The 17,186-nt window shown below is 42.8% G+C and overlaps 1 protein-coding gene and 1 pseudogene across 1 annotated transcript in view; both read right to left on the bottom strand.

The window, feature by feature from the left end:
• LOC141082350 (uncharacterized) overlaps positions 1 to 4,087 on the bottom strand; it is a 41,253-nt pseudogene extending 37,166 nt beyond the window's left edge.
• The window catches only part of LOC141082292 (uncharacterized), a 987,535-nt gene that overhangs the window by 408,348 nt on the left and 562,001 nt on the right, over positions 1 to 17,186 (bottom strand). The gene's annotated exons all lie outside the window — the stretch shown is intronic.

The raw sequence follows: 17,186 nt of genomic DNA, 5'->3' as shown, positions 1-17,186 counted from the left end.
AAATGTGGTCAACTCTGTACTTAGTATCCCCTATCCTGGTATATATGGTCATCTCACCCCCATCTTGATACACAAGGTCCCCTCATCCCTATCCTGGTATGCATGATCGCCCTCATCCCTATATTAATATGCAGGGCCCCATCTCGTCCTGGTATGCATGGCCCCATCCCATTTGCCCCCACCCACATCCTGGTATGCATGGCACCATCAGAAAACTTAAAAAAAAAATTACATTTACCTACCCGGCGCTCCCTCGCTGCATCCTGCTCCGGTGTCAGCAACTGCTTTATGCTTGTAAGCAGCACATGGCAGGGACGTCATGCGTTGCTCACAAGCAGTGCACAGCTGCCGGAGAACTTACCAGGACTGTTCATTGGAGATTGGGGTGACTATTCATTGCTCTTCAGTAGTGCGCAGTGTCAGCCACCGGCTTCCTGCTGCTGCTGGTGGTCACGTGTGCCGCTACTTAAGAGAAATAAATACTCATTGGACTCATCATTCATTCATCAGGAGACTATTTCATACTGAACTATATTCAAGCGGGACTAGACGAAGAAAACCCTAAAATCATGTATCATGCTAACCGAAACAGTCAGAAAACTAGCCACATATTGGCCGACTGTAGACTTCAAACTATATACTTTGCAAGTTTATAAGTCACTCCAGTGTCAGGAATAGATAGTATGTGAAAATACCGTATATACCGCTCAGGGAACACTTACCTTTCAGAGATAATTTCCATATTCATACTAAATAATGGCACAGATCTCCCAGACATTATGATTGCACATATCCCTAGTCTGTATAACGATATTGCACTCATTCCCTGACAGACCGCAGCATGGCCATTAGATAGAAGCTGCTAATGATCTTTGGAGCAGGTAAGTTTTCCCTGAGTGGTCCATATTGGGCCGTCTGAAGACTGAGTTTAGTCTAGGACAATTTGTCTGCACTACTAATTAACAGCAGTTACATTACCAAACTAGGGCAGTCCCTATAGGAGAAAACCCAAGAATTATACTGTATTATCACATACTATCTATTCCTGACACTGGAGGGGCTTATAAACTTACCAAGTATATAGTTTTAGGTCTGGGATCTGCCAATATGTGGCTAGTTTTCTGACTGTTTCGGATAACATTACATGATTTTAGTTTTCTTGTCTAGTCTCGCTTGAATATAGGTCAATATTAAATAGTCTCCAGATGAGTCGCCTTTGGTGAGGACGATGAAACCCATAGAAATGAGAGGCTTGGAGAGTGTGTATACGTCAACTCACCCTATGTATTCAACTGTGGGGTATATGCTTTTTCTATTAGTCACCTACTGACTAACCTTCAGGGGGTGAATTATGGATATAGCTTTACATTTGGAATGAATAAAGTTTAGTTTTATCCTTTTGTCAGCAAACATGAGGAATGACAAGAGACAACCCATTTAAGAAGATTCAATTTTGGTTAAAACTATTCCAACATTATGAACATAAAAAAGGCTTCTACACTATGTGATGTCCCTGATGTTTATTAACAGCTGATTTCCAAGTAGAATATTTCCCACATTAAGAAAATGAAAATGGCTTCTCCTCTGTGTGACTGCTCTGATGTCTAACAAGAATCCCTTTCCGGTTAAAACATATCTCACATTCTGAACAGGAAAAAGGCTTCTGCCCTGTGTGCGTTCTTTGATGGCGATCAAGATCTATTTTCCATTTAAAACATTTCCACATTCTGAACATGAATATGGCTTCTCTGCTGTGTGAATTCTCTCATGTGTAACAAGACTTGAATTCTGAGAAAAACATTTCCCACATTCTGAACATCAAACAGGCTTCTATCCTGTGTGAGTTCTTTGGTGCCTAACAAGATTCCCTTTCTGGTTAAAACATTTCCCACAATCTGAACATGAAAAAGGCTTCTCTCCTGTGTGAGTTCTTTGGTGCTTAATAAGATTGACTTTCAGTCTAAAATATTTTCCACATTCTGAACATGAAAAAGGCTTCTCTCCTGTGTGAGTTCTTTGGTGCTTAACAAGATTGACTTTCAGTCTAAAATATTTTCCACATTCTGAACAGGAAAAAGGCTTCTCCCCTGTGTGAGTTCTCTGATGAGTAACAAGCAGTGATTTATGTGCAAAACATTTCCCACATTCTGAACATGAAAAAGGCTTCTCCCCTGTGTGAGTTCTCTGGTGATCAATCAAATGTGATTTCTGGATAAAACATTTCCAACAATCTGAACAGGAAAAAGGCTTCTCCCCCGTGTGAGTTCTATGGTGATCAACCAAATATGATTTCCGGTTAAAACATTTCCCACATTCTGAACAGGAAAAAGGCTTCTCCCCTGTGTGAGTTCTCTGGTGACTAATAAGATGACATTTCTGGTTGAAAGTTTTCCCACAATCTGAACACGAAAAAGGTTTCTCCCCTGTATGAGTCCTTTGGTGATTAACCAATTGTGAATTCCGGTTAAAACATTTCCCACATTCTGAACAGGAAAAAGGCTTATCTCCTGTGTGGAGTCTCTGGTGCTTAACACAATATGATTTATTGTTAAAACATTTCCCACATTCTGAACAGGAAAAAGGCTTCTCCCTCGTGTGAGTTCTATGGTGATTAACCAAATCTGATTTCTGGTTAAAACATTTCCCACATTCTGAACAGGTAAAAGGCTTCTCCCCCGTGTGAATGCTCTGATGTCTGACAAGAATCGCTTTCTTGCTAAAACATTTCCCACATTCTGAACAAGAAAATGACTTCTCTGCTTTAGGAGCAGTTTGTTTTTGATTGCCTCTTTTGTGACTTTGATTTTCCTTACTAGTCGGTAATGAATCAGAAGATGGGACCTGTTTCATAGGATCAGATGACAGATCTTTGCTGTGAATGGATGATGATATATCTGGAGTAATGGAAATCACTTCAGTTCTATCTTGTAGGATCTCAAGATTATCAGATTTAAAAATTGAAGATGTCAGCTGTCCCTCTGATCTCCTGGTACAGTCATCTGCTAAGATAAAAAAAAAAAAAAAATTTAATAAAATATCCTTGAGTTTTATATTTTTGAACATTTCTACTTAAACTGTCCATAAAAATGGCAAGCTATGTAAAAAACTTTAATTATTTACCAAGACAATGACAGATTACAGTCTAATAGAAAACCTTGTTGGATGAGCCAGTAGTGTGCGGTGTTCAGCTGTTTGTTCATTCTGCCTCCCAAATATTGAATATAAAGAAACCAATCAATGTTATGTAGGTGAAAATAATACCAATTCTCATCTCACAAAAAACAAGTCCCCACTCAGGTCCATCATCTGTCAATGGAAAAACAGATAAGGCAGGATAGGGTTAGTGTTGGGGCTATAGTTAGGGTTACTGTTAGGCTAAAGTTAGGGTTAGGCTAAAGAATTAGGCTTTTCTCAATTGTCTCCCAAATAATTTGGTCATGTCAGAGTTTTCTATTTCCAGAAAAAAAATAAAAAAAATAAAATGGCCGGTCAGTATTATGGTGCAGAGGAGGCTTATACACTTTTATGTTCTGTCAGTGAAGAAAGTGCAGTGTCAGATGGCGATGTGGATTTCGAGGGCTTTAGTAGCAGCGACAGTGATAGCTCAGAAATGAGCAGTGATTCTGGTCCATCCTCACACACAAGGACCAGTACAACAAGAAGGACAAATAGCGCTTCTGGAGAAATGTCTCCAACTCCGGGAACAATGCCCAGTACTAGCGCTGTCCCTAGTGCTCGTGAATTGGCGCACACCAATGTCTAAGGGGCTTTGCCTCTTGATGTAGCATTTCCCAGATGGGAGGCTTCGGATTCGGCTACTCCATTCATCTCTAATTTTAATGCCATTCCTGGTATAAATGTGGAGGTGGAAAATTTTGCACCAATTATTTTTTTAATTTGTTCCTGACAGATAGCTTGCTAGAGCATATTGTCCTACAAAGTTATATGCGTCCCAATTCATCAGCCAGAATCCACGATCCTATTATGCTAGGTCAAATTTATGGAACCAACTAATATCCTAGAAATGAAAACATTTTTAGGACTTACATTCGCTATGGGGCTTGCTAAAACGAGCATTCAGTCCCATTGGTCCAACCGCCCTGTTCAAGCCACCCTTATGCTTTCTGCCGTTCTTCCTAGGACCCGTTATGAAAGCTTTTCGCATTTATGAGGGGAAAGATAGCCAACTAAACCCACCAGGATGCCCTACTTATCTGGGGACATCAGGAAAAATCGTTTGGGAGCTGATAACTCCATTTTTACAAAAATGCTCCAATCTGTATGTTGACAACTACTACACCAGCATACCTCCTTTTAAAAGTCTGGTTGAACATAACATAGGGGCTTGTGGGACCATTCACAAAAACTGTCAGAGGTTTCCACAATCATTGGTCAGCAAAAACTTCCGAAAAGGGCATTCAGGGGCTTTACGCAATGGAGAGCTGCTTGTCCTAAAGTACAAGGATAAAAATGATATTTTTATCCTGAGCTTGATCCACACAGATGCCACAAGGGCCACTGCAGACCAACAGGGATCCACTACTCCAAAACCTGTGTCTGTCAGTGACTACAACAAATATATGGGGGTGTGGACCTTGCAGATCAGGTTCTACAGCCATACCAGGTATCAAGAAAATCATATATCTGGTATAAAAAGTTAGTCATGTATTTGTTTCAGGTGGCCACATAAAATTCTTTTGTGTTAAACAAAAAAGCCGGAAATGCAGATACTTTCCTTGATTATCAGGAAAAGGTCACTGAAAATCTTGTTTTTGAAAATTTTGTCCCCGCCAATCCTTTAGAATGTGAAGATGTGAGAAGACTCACTGAGCGACATTTTATTGCACTCATCCCAGTAACTGAACCAAGAAAGATCCCCAGAGAAGATGTCATGTATGCTCCTAGAGAGGAATGATGCATGATCCCCGCTATTATTACCCACAATGCCCATCACTGCCAGCCTTATGCCTCCATGACTGCTTTACAATCTTCCACACAGAACCACGCTTTTGAACTGTTTTGACATTCAAGCATTTGGTTTATTTAGTGACAGACACATTTGAGTAGAGCTGACTTAACAATTTCCGGGGGTAGGTGGGGGGAGGTCTCCAGAGACACATGCTGGGCACAATATATTGGGCACTACAATGATATTTTTGCAATTTTTGCTCTAAAACTTCTACTACGAGTTTCTGGAAATCATCCTTGTAGTGAAAATGGTCACTATATCCCTAGATGAATTCCCAGAGGGGTGTCATTTCCAAAATGGCGTCACTTCAGGGAGGATTCTGTTGTTCTGGCACTTAGCGGCACTCCAAAGTGCCATAACGGCAGAATCCCCCCTGAAGTGACCCCATTTTGGAAATGACACCCCTCTTGGAATTGGAAATGACCCCCTTCTGTGAATTCATCTATGGGTGTAGTGACCATTTACCTACCTACCTATTTTCCAATGTAAAATCTGGGGTTAAAACAACATTTTAGTGGTAAAAATGTAATTATTTTTTCTTCACTGCCCAATGGTATAATTTTCTATGGAACAGCGGTGGTGTCAGTATGCTCACTGCACCACTAGAAGAATTCATTCAGGGAAGTATTTGGTAAAATGCGGTCACTTTTGGGGGTTTATGCTTATCTGGCACCTCAGGGGCTCTGACAATGTGACATGTCACCCACAAACAATTCCAGCAAAATCTGCTCTCCAATATGGTGCTCCTTCCCTTCCAAGCTCTGCCATGCGCCCAAACAGTGGTTTACCCCCACATATGGGGTGTCAGAATACTCAGGACAAATTGCACAACAACTTTTGCGGTCCAAATTCTCCTGTTACCCTTTGGATAAAAAATGGAGGGCGAAAAGATCTTTTTTTTTTTAAAAAAAATATGATTTTTTATTTTCACGTTTCTACGTAATTAACTTCTGTGACGCACTTGGGGGTTCAAAGAGCCCACCACACATTTAGATAAGCTCCTTGGGGGTCTAGTTTCTAAAATGAGGTCACGTGTTGGGGGTTTTCACTGTTTAGACACGTCAGGGGCTCTGACAATTTGACATGTCACCTACAAACAATTTCAGCAAAATCTGCTCTCCAATATGGCGCTTCTTCCCTTCCAAGCATTGCCATGCGCCCAAACAGTAGTATTCTCCCACATAAGGGGTATCGGCAAGCTCAGGAGAAATTGCACAACAAATTGTATGGAGCAATTTCTCCTGTTACCCTTATGAAAATGCAAAATATGGGGAAAAAAATTAATTATTTGTGAAAAAAGTCAGTTTTTTATTTCGACGACTCTAAGTTATAAACTTCTGTGAAGCACCTGTGGGTTCAAGGTGCTCAATACACATCTGGATAAGTTCCCTAAAGAGGTCTAGTCTCCAAAATGGTGTCACTTATTGGGGGCTTCCACTGTTTAGGCAGATCAGGGGCTCTCCAAACGCGACATGGCAACCGCTAATTATTACAACATATTTTACATTAAAAAAATCAAATGGCGCGCCTTCACTTCCGAGCCCTGCCGTGCACCCAAACAGTAGATTTACCCGACATATGGGGTATCGCCATGCTCAGGAGAATTTGCAAAACAAAATGTATCGTCCATTTTCTCCTATTACCCTTATGAAAGTAAAAAAAAATTAGGTCTAAAGGAAAAATTTTTGTGATGGTGGGATCTGACACTGATGTTCCTTGAGCTTGAAGTTCACCTTTAATCCGTTTAGAAGTTTTTCGGGGCTCTTTTGTTACCATTCATATAATCCATCTCTTTGATTTGCCATGAATTTTCCTCCTGCGGCCACGTCCAGGGAGGTTGGCTACAGTCCCATGGAGCTTACATTTCTGAATAATATGTGCAGCTGTACTCACAGGAACATTGAGCTGCTTGGAGATGGTCTTATAACTTTTACCTGGAACATGTTTGTCTATAATTTTCTTTCTAATCTCCTGAGACAACTCTTTCCTTCGCTTCCTCTGGTCCATGTTGAGTGTGATACACACCATGTCACCACACAGCACAGTGAGTATCTGTAGCCTCTATACAGGCCACTCACTGACTCCAGGATTGTAGACACCTGTGATGATAATTAGTGGACACACCGAGATGTAACATGTCCCTTCTGTTACATTATTTTCAGGGGTTCCATCATTTCTGTCCAGGCCGATTTCATGTGTTTTATTTTTTTTTTAAATTCTGTGGAAGCATGGCTGAAAAGCAATGTCTGACTTTCATTTGTTCATTTTCATAGATTTTTTATTTATTATTACTTTTGTCAGATTCAAGTTATTTCTGTGACCATTGTGGGTTTTTCTGTCATTAAACGAGGGGTAACAACAATTTTGACTACGTGTGTATAGATTATAACCATCAGTGAATTAATTAATAAAATGGAATCACTTTATGGGGAATTCGACTATTCTGGTTTTCTGTCATTTAGTTATATTAGGGCTTCAGCATATGGTGTGTCCAATCTCATCTGGGATCTGTTCCTGCTGTCCAGCTGGAGTAATCTGCTCCCTACTTCAGCCAATTGGAAAGTACCACACCCTACTAAAGTGCAAAGCACATGGCCGGAATCTGCCAGATACAGCGCTGTTCTCTTCTGGTTCAGTCCTCTGTGCTCAGCTTGCGGCTTGTGTATTTGTTTCCTGCTGTGACCGTGGCCCGTTTACTGACTACTCTTGTGTTTTCTGATTCTGTATTCTGTCCTTCTGGTTCTGACCCAGCTACCTGACTATTCTTCTTACCATCTAACACCACAGAATAGCAGGTAACACCATGGTCCAAGCCTAGGGGTCCCAGTGTAAGTCCAGATTCCATGTGAGGGTGTTAAAGGGCGATGAGGAAGGCAATCCTTGGGATATGGAAAGCAGAGAAGATAGTGCCAAGCATCAAAATGTCACCGGTGATGGCGGCGCCTGCGCAGTAGCATCTATAAGTAAGAGATAGAGGCTAATGGACAGGCGCCGATGGTGACATTTTGCTGGATGTAATTTTTTTCTAAGCCTCACAATAGACACAATATTATAGGCATTATCACCAATAATATCAATGCTATTATTTGCATTATGTAATAATGGGGGGCAGATCAGTGAGGGGTCAGCAACCTGTCATAAGCCAATACAGATGAATATGTGATCAGAGCACCACATAAAGCCCCGTCCACAGCCCCGTCATTTGGCTTTATAGTTTAGAAGGCTCTGGCCGTTACCTGTCTAATTTCTGTCTCTTTGTCTTGAGAATAAACTTTAGGATTTCTATGCAGCCACTGCTCCAGTCTCGATGAGCGGCAGCAGCGACGGGTGTTGATGCAAGAGACTCGTGCAAGTTTTCTTGATCCCGGCCTAACTTTGCGTTACTGAGTGTGACCCTTTAAGCGCACACTTGGCCTATATTGGGTCAGGTACAAGCAATCATATAGATCTCGCTTTAAGGGATCACCCTCACACTAATCCCAGGGGGTAGGTGGATCCTCCAGGTTGTAAGTTCTATAGAAAAGGGCTTTCAATGCCCAAAGAAATTTGAACAGTTTTGGGTGGAGGAGAATGTTGTGGTCTAGAGGCAAAATGGTGATCATGGTAATATGGCCGGACTACACCACCGATAAAGCAGCCACAGCCGGTGACTGAGAGGAATCTGTGACTTCTCTGCATTCAGTGGTTACTACTCACCTGGGTAGTCATATGTGGGAATCTCCTCTTTACACCACTCATCACCCCTCACATATGTCTCTGTAGTATTAATATGAGTCAGATCTTCACCCTGAAACAAATATTGTAAAAGTCACAGACAGATGGAGAAGTCCCATCTATGATCAGCTCTAATCCTGCCACCTCCACCGTTCTCATTACGCAAGTATAAAACATATAATACTGGTGGATAAAACAAGACTGAGCACAAGACCTTCACAGCCGTCTACACATCATAGGGGAGATCTCCTGACACCTTCTCTCCATCTACCTGATGATCCTGAGGAGCACTGGGATCTTCTTGGTTACAGTCCTGTGGAAGAAGAGGACGGGGACATCTCTCTGGTGTTGTCCTCTTACTGGATAGATCTGGAGGAAACACATACAGGGACTGAATTCATTCTCTACATACAGATAATTATAGGCCGTGTGTATTTAGTCCTGTCTATTACCTGGTGATGTGAGGGGCTGGGGAACCTCCATTATGACGTTCTTGTACAGATCTCTGTGTCCTTCTAAATACTCCCACTCCTCCATGGAGAAATAGACAGCGACATCCTGACACCTTATAGGAACCTGACACATACAATGATACCGTCATCCCCCGATCCCTTCATAGTGTTACTGTATAATGTCCCAGCATTCCCAGCAGTGTCACCTCTCCAGTCAGCAGCTCAATCATCTTGTAGGTGAGTTCTAGGATCTTCTGGTCATTGATGTCCTCATGTATCAGGGGGTGAGGTGGAGGCCCCGTGATTGGGCTCAGGGGTCTTCCCCATCCCTCAGACACAGGGTCCTGACAGCGATCACTAGAGGTCTTCTTCACCACTGTGTAATCCTGGTTATGGAGAGACACATTAATAAATCTCACTACAGACATTTCCAGAGTCCTCACCTCTCCAGTTCTGTCCATCTGTTATTCCCATAGATAAGAATGATGTAATGTGACGTCATCAGAATCTCTCACCTCTCCAGTGAGACGGAAGAGGATCTCTAGGGTGAGGTGTAACATCCTCTCCGCCATCTTGTCTCTGTCCATATCCATCCTTGATGGGGAAATCAGGAAAATTCTCTTCTGTAGAAGATCTTCACTGAGAGGATCCGATATTGTAGAGACCTGAATGAGAAGAAGATGATCCGATGTAACATCATAAGAATCCTGTGTAATAATACACTTACTGGAGATAATAAGGGAAACATATGAGGAGATTTATTATCTTACAGGGTTTAGTTTTCTTCCCTGACATCTACTAATAAAACCTATATATTTAGGCCACAGACAACAAGCAGTTTCCTCCTCGGAGTCGGCAGCTGAACACGTTCCTCATAGACTCATCTTCCATAACGCTAATTCTCGTCTCATTACCGACACTGGAATCGGCATTAGCAATACTGCAGGAGATATTCATTACACGCGACATGAGAAATAACTCCTTCATGATGAGGACGACATCTTCATCTTCTACTGCGGCTCTAGAGACAGATGTGGCCAGAGTCGGTCACTGCCTCCATCCCCACCGGCCGTCTATATGAAGGTTTCCCGTCTTCCCCGCACTGGAATCTTCTCTCACGTTAGATCTCAGCTCTGAGTCACACACAGAAGTTTGAGGCTTTTAGAAAAGATTTTTTGTTTCCACAAACACAACGGACAGAAATGATCTGATCCCAAAGTCTCCATGTACAGTGATTTATGGGGTTTATTTCTGGCCTTAGACTTTCCTATATTACAAGAAAAACTCCAGAAAAAGCTGATATTAAAATGTTTCTAAAGAAAATTGGCTCCAACAATTCTTATAAGAAGAAAAAAACATAGAAAAAGCTGAAGGCACATTTTATTATTTTTTAACAACAAATGTTTAACCCTTTTGTGTCCCAGAACATAGATGTACACGGCAGGGACGGCACAGATGAGGCTTCAACAAAAAACCACTTGCTGCTGTGTAAAGCAAACATGACATCTAAGGCCTGTTTCACACTTCAGTTTTCGGGGTCAGTCAAGGTCCGCTGATTCGACGGAATGACGGATCCGTTGTAATTATTGAAAAAACGGATGCAAACGGATACAACTGTTCAGTTTTTTCGACTGATCCGTCTATCGATTCCGTCGAAAAAACTGATCCATTTAAAGGGATCCTGTCAGACCCCCCCCAGGCGTTTTTAAGTAAAAGAGCCACCTTGTCCAGCAATAATGCTGCATTCTGTCAAGGTGACTATTTTATTTAGCGTCCCTTCCACCGTCGAAATAATAGTTTTAAGATTGATCAGACATACCTGAAGTTTGACAGGGGGGCAGGTCTTTCACCCGGACACAGACGCCTCACATATGTCAGTCATGTCCTGCTTTTCAATTTGGCGCCGCCTCCTCAGCGTTCATTTCTTTTTCTCGCTCCTGCGCTGTAATATTCTGACGTCATCACAGGTCCTGCTGCACCACTGCTCTGCTGAGCTCCGCCCCTCCTGGTCACATGGTGCTGATGACATCACAGCTCCTGCTGCACCACTGCTCTGCTGAGCTCCGCCCCTCCTGGTCACATGGTGCTGATGACATCACAGGTCCTGCTGCACCACTGCTCTGCTGAGCTCCACCCCTCCTGGTCACAAGGTGCTGATGACATCACAGGTCCTGCTGCACCACTGCTCTGCTGAGCTCCGCCCCTCCTGGTCACATGGTGCTGATGACATCACAGGTCCTGCTGCACCACTGCTCTGCTGAGCTCCGCCCCTCCTGGTCACATGGTGTCACATCATGTGATGTCATAGGACGGGCAGCGCTAACTGCACATGCCCAAGAAAAAATATTACAGCACAGGAGCGAAAAAGAAATGAACACTGTGGAGGCAGCGCCAAAATCAAAAGCAGGACATGACTGACGTATGTCAGGCATCTGTGTCCGGGGGAAAGACCTAACCCCCTGTCAAACTTCAGATATGTCTGACCAATGTTAAACACGATTATTTCGGCAGTCGAAGGGACGCTAAACAAAAGAGCCACCTTGACAGAATGCAGCATTAGATCTGGACATGGTGGCTCTTTTACTTAAAACCGACAACGGATCCGTTTTTGAATGGACAGGGACTGATCCGCCACCCATAGGTGTCCATTCTACCAGCCGACGGATGGGGACGGATCCGTCATCGTCCGCCTTTTTGACACAGACAAAAAAAAGTTACTATGGATGGTTTTTTTTCCTGACGGACCCCCAATTTATGACGGATCCGCCGCATGACGGACACAACGGAAGGCCATCCGTCACAATCCGCTGCCAATACAAGTCTATGGGAGAAAAAACGGATCCGCCAGGCAAATCTGTCAGATCCGTTTTTTTCCCCAAATGGTGAATTGTGACTGATGCCTGAAAACGGAAGTGTGAAACAGGCCTAAGAAGGTGTAAGTGAATTAGAGTCAGTAATGAGCGGTCATAGAGGAGCGCTTAGGAAGCAACCCAGGAGCAGATTAGAATGTCAGGTCTCCACTGCAGCTCCAGCCGAAAACCTCCAATGGAGGATAGGAGCAATGAGAAAATGGAAAACAGTCTTAGGAGCGCAGGAAAGAGACTCAGACGAGAGATGGGGTTAAACCACTACGCGTTTCGACGGAAAATCAGTCTTCATCAGGTAGATTTTTATTAATGACATAGGGGATGGAGTATATAAATGGGAAGCAGCCAATCACAATAGTCACAACAGTCACATGTTATAATGATAGTCACGTTACAAAAAAAATGACATCATATAATACAATCAAAAAGAAAATAAAAACAACCCATATAAAACATAAGATAAAACAGCATGAGCTAACCATGTTTTAAGTGTATAAAATATGCAAAAAGGAGCAAAAAATAAAAATAGATAATAAATAGATAAACATTAATAACAGGTTAGTAGACCAATAAAAAGACCAATAAAAAGCGACAACCCATATTAATAATAAAAGCATGTAAACAATAGCACATAAATAAAACGCACTGATGATAAAAAAGGCAAATAAAGTTATCTGGCCACCTTACCAATAGTTAAATTCAGACCTTCAGGGGCAAGTGTGCCAAGCTTGTATATCCAAAAGCTTTCTCTATTGATTAGGCTATTGAAGCGATCAGCCACGGTATCAGGTATGTGGTTAATAATCGTTAGTTTCAACGTTTTTAGTTTTTTTTATGCACAGTTAAAAATGTTTAGAAAGGCTGGGCAGGAGAAAGCCATTTCGGATATTCTGTCGATGCTTGCTCAATCTAGCATGCATCGTTTGTATGGCTCGACCTACGTACTGCAGGCCGCAACCACATTCAATCAAGTACACCACAAAGATGGATTGACAGTTGACATGAAAATTGATTTTGTATGAGGTACCTGTAGTGTTGGATTTAAATTCATGTACCCCATTTAAAATGGAGGTGCAGCAAAGACATTTGGGGGCTCTACATGCATAGCACCCAGGGTTCAGAGAAATTGGGAGAGAGGATAGGGAACCTGAACTATTGCTTGGTGCAACTAGGTTCCGTAACGTGCGGCTTCTCCGGAATACCGTTCTAGGTCGGGGGGGATATGCTTGGACAAAACTACGTCCCCTTTCAGGATAAACCAGTACTTTGTAAGGAGCTTCTTAATCAACCCATAGCATTGGATGAAAGTGGTAATGAAACTCCATCTACCTAGACCCGTACCGGAAGAACAAGCACCTTTATTACTCATAATTCTACTTATACAGTCTTTCTGGGTGAAAGTTTTGGCTCTCTGGAATGCTTCTTGAACCAATTTTTTTAGGGTAACCTTTCTGCTGAAACCGCTGTTACAAAACTTTTGCCTCATCAATGAAATCAGTGTCCTCTGTGCAATTTTTTCGTATACGCCAATATTGCTCGTATGGGATGTTCTGAATCCACTTGGGTAGATGACCACTGCTGAAACTGAGGTAGCTGTTCACATCAACTTCTTTAAAATGTGTGGTGGTGAAAACCTGGCCCAATTTGTCAACATGTACCAACAGGTCCAGGAATTGGATGGAATTAGAGGAGATATTAGCTGTGAAGCGGAGGCCCCAGGCATTCAAATTTAGATTGCGGATGAATTCAGGAGCTTCCTCCTCAGTGCCGGTCCAGATGATGAACAGATCACCTATAAAGCGTCTCTAAAAGACTATTTTGCCCGACACCAGGTCGGACTGCGCGATGAAGAGAGATTCAATTGCCCCCAAGAAGAGATAATCATAACTGGGGGCGAATCTCGTCCCCATCGCGCAGCCCTTGACCTGGCGGAAGAAGGAACATTCAAAAGAGAATACATTATTATTAAGCACAAAACGAATAGCATTTTTTAGAAATTCCCTTTGAAGAGGGGGCAATAATGCATCAGTGGAAAGAAATTGGTCTACTGCCTCTATGCCTCGATCATGAGATATATTCGTATAGAGTGTATGAACATTCATTGTGACAAGAAGGCAATTAAGAATAGGCGGTAATCTTTGAAGGGAATCAATGAGGTGGGAGGATAACTTTATTTGCCTTTTTTATCATCAGTGCGTTTTATTTATGTGCTATTGTTTACATGCTTTTATTAATCTGCTTTTTATTATTAATATGGGTTCTTGCTTTTTATTGGTCTACTAACCTGTTATTAATTTGTATTTATTTTTTTATCTATATATATTTTTTGCTCCTTTTTGCATATTTTATACACTTAAAACATGGTTAGCTCATGCTGTTTTATCTTATGTTTTATATGGGTTGTTTTTGTTTTCTTTTTGATTGTAATATATGATGTCATTTTTTTTTGTAACATGTGACTATCATTATAACATGTGACTGTTGTGACTATTGTGATTGGCTGCTTCCCATTTAAATACTCCATCCCCTATGTCATTAATAAAAATCCACCTGATGAAGACGGATCCTCCGTCGAAACACGTAGTGGTTTAACCCCATCTCTCGTCTGAGTCTCTTTCCTGTGCTCCTAAGACCGTTTTCCATTTTCTCATCTAAGAAGGTATGACAGAGTTTGGCTGAATGCCCCCCGCCTCCAAGTACTCGATAGTATGGGGCGGCCTAGTTACTCCGATACTTACATGCCTAATAATGGGGTCTGGGCTGCAATGTATGAAGGTCTATTAGGCCGGGTCAGAGGCAGCGTCCAATAAGTTACCTTATAACACCCCCATACACATTAGACTAAAGTTCCATGAAAGCACTGATTTCGGGGGGTTTGGCCGACCATATAATGTATTTGGGGGCCTCCCGACAGATGATGTCAGGGCAGAGAAGAATCTGACATCCTGAATTTCAGAGGATAATCCGTTTATTCTTCCTGTAGATAATCCTCCTCTACAGGAGTCTGGAGGCGACTCTCTCATACAGACCACAGGAAAGCTGGAATATTTGTGTGTATGGGGGAGTCAGGAGAGATCGCCGTCTGCCAAATGACCGTTCAGCCAACTCTCATCTCATGTGTATGGGGCCGTTAGTATTAAACTGACAGGCAGTGATGATACACGGCACTACAGTAGTACAGGGCATCACCGGAGCCATCAGAGGCTTGTATGTTGTATGATCGCACTGATCAGAGGGGTTTAAAAAAGGTTTAAAGTGGAAAAAATATCTCAGTTTCAGCAACAAGAAACATCCATCACTATATGGAAAGCAGAGTCACTGCACAATGTTAGTTACGTCACGTCCATAACTACTTTATTATACTCTATTATCCTGTACACAGTGGAGTAGATAGAAATCACAGATCCCACAGCAATAGCTGGAATTGGACCCTCCAACGTAAAAGGAAAAAAAATCTATCTATATACCCTGTTCAAAAAAATAAAGGAAACACTTAACAGAATATAACTCCAAGTAAATCAAACTTCTGTGAAATCAAACTGTCCACTTAGGAAGCAACACTGATTGACAATCAATTTCACATGCTGTTGTGCAAATGGAATAGACAACAGATGGAAATTATTGGCAATTATCAAGACACCCTCAATAAAGGAGTGGTTCTGCAGGTGGGGACCACAGACCACATCTCAGTACCAATGCTTTCTGGCTGATGTTTTGGTCACTTTTGAATGTTGGTTGTGCTTTCACACTCGTGGTAGCATGAGATGGACTCTACAACCCACACAAGTGGCTCAGGTAGTGCAGGCTCATCCAGGATGGCACATCAATGCGAGCTGTGGCAAGAAGGTTTGCTGTGTCTGTCAGTGTAGTGTCCAGAGGCTGGAGTTGCTACCAGGAGACAGGCCTGTACACCAGGAGACATGGAGGGGGCTGTAGGAGGGCAACAACCCAGCAGAAGGACCACTACCTCCACCTTTATGCAAGGAGGAACAGGGGGAGCACTGCCAGAGCCCTGCAAAATGATCTTCAGCAGGCCACAAATGTGCATGTCTGCACAAACGGTTAGAAACTGACTCCATGAGGATGGTCTGAGTGCCCGACCTCCACAGAAGGAGGTTGTGCTCACAGCCCAACACCGTACAGGAAGCTTGGCATTTGCCACAGAACACCAGGATTGGCAAATTCACCACTGGCGCCCTGTGCTCTTCACAGATGGAAGCAGGTTCACACTGAGCACATGTGACAGACGTGACAGAGTCTGGAGACGCCGTGGAGAGCGATCTGCTGCCTGCAACATCCTTCAGCATGACCGGTGTGGCAGTGGTCAGTAATGGTGTGGGGTGGCATTTCTTTGGAGGCCACACGATGTTGGGCTGTGAGCACAACCCCCATGGAGACACAATTGTGCCTTTACCTGGAGATAAATTCCCAGTGGGGGGCAATTTCCAAAATGCAATAACTTAAGTGGGGAATTCAGCTCTTTTCGCACTTAAGGGATCTGTATATGGAGTCTACAAACTACAGTGGGGAAAATAAGGATTTGTTACGCTGCCAATTTTGGGGTAAAGTAACATTTTTGTGAGGAAAAAAGTAAAATTGTCATTTTTTCCTTCCACATTGCTTAAATTCCTGTCACACTATCCGAATTCAGATATTGTCCTGGTCAGAAAAGAGAAAACAGGGAGCGAAAGTGTTAATAGGACTCACAGGAGGAACCGGCCCAGAAAGCAGAAGATACAGGAGTGTCCGCCACATATATGACTGCTCTGTGTGCACAGGACCTGTGATGAGGTCACAGGAGGGGAGGAGTCAGGGGTCACATGATCAGGGGCCTCAGTGTGTGCAGGACTCAGTGTGCTGGAGCGCTCCCGATAATCAGCTGCGTGTGTCCCGCTGTGTGATAGTCACAGCACCTGCATGGAGGGCGACACATGCAGCTGATTATCGGGAGCGCTCCAGGGATCCGGGGTCCCAATGCAGCTATTCGGTAAGTGATATTAGCCAATAACAACTTCTCCGACGATATTCGCTCATCTCTAGTAATAACAGCTCAAAGAAATTCACCGAACTTTTCATTAAGTTTAATAGTAAGACCCTATTAAATATTGAGCACCAGCGGGACAAACCTCTAAGGCTAGTTTCACACTACCGTTTTTTGCCAGCAGCAAAGCCCCGCCCCCTCCG

Source organism: Dendrobates tinctorius, unplaced genomic scaffold (genome assembly GCF_039654945.1).
Source record: "Dendrobates tinctorius isolate UK_male_01 unplaced genomic scaffold, ASM3965494v1 ptg000017l, whole genome shotgun sequence".
NCBI lineage: Eukaryota > Metazoa > Chordata > Amphibia > Anura > Dendrobatidae > Dendrobates > Dendrobates tinctorius.
The sequence above is the reverse complement of the archived record's forward strand: the minus strand, read 5'-3'. Positions and strand labels throughout refer to the sequence as shown.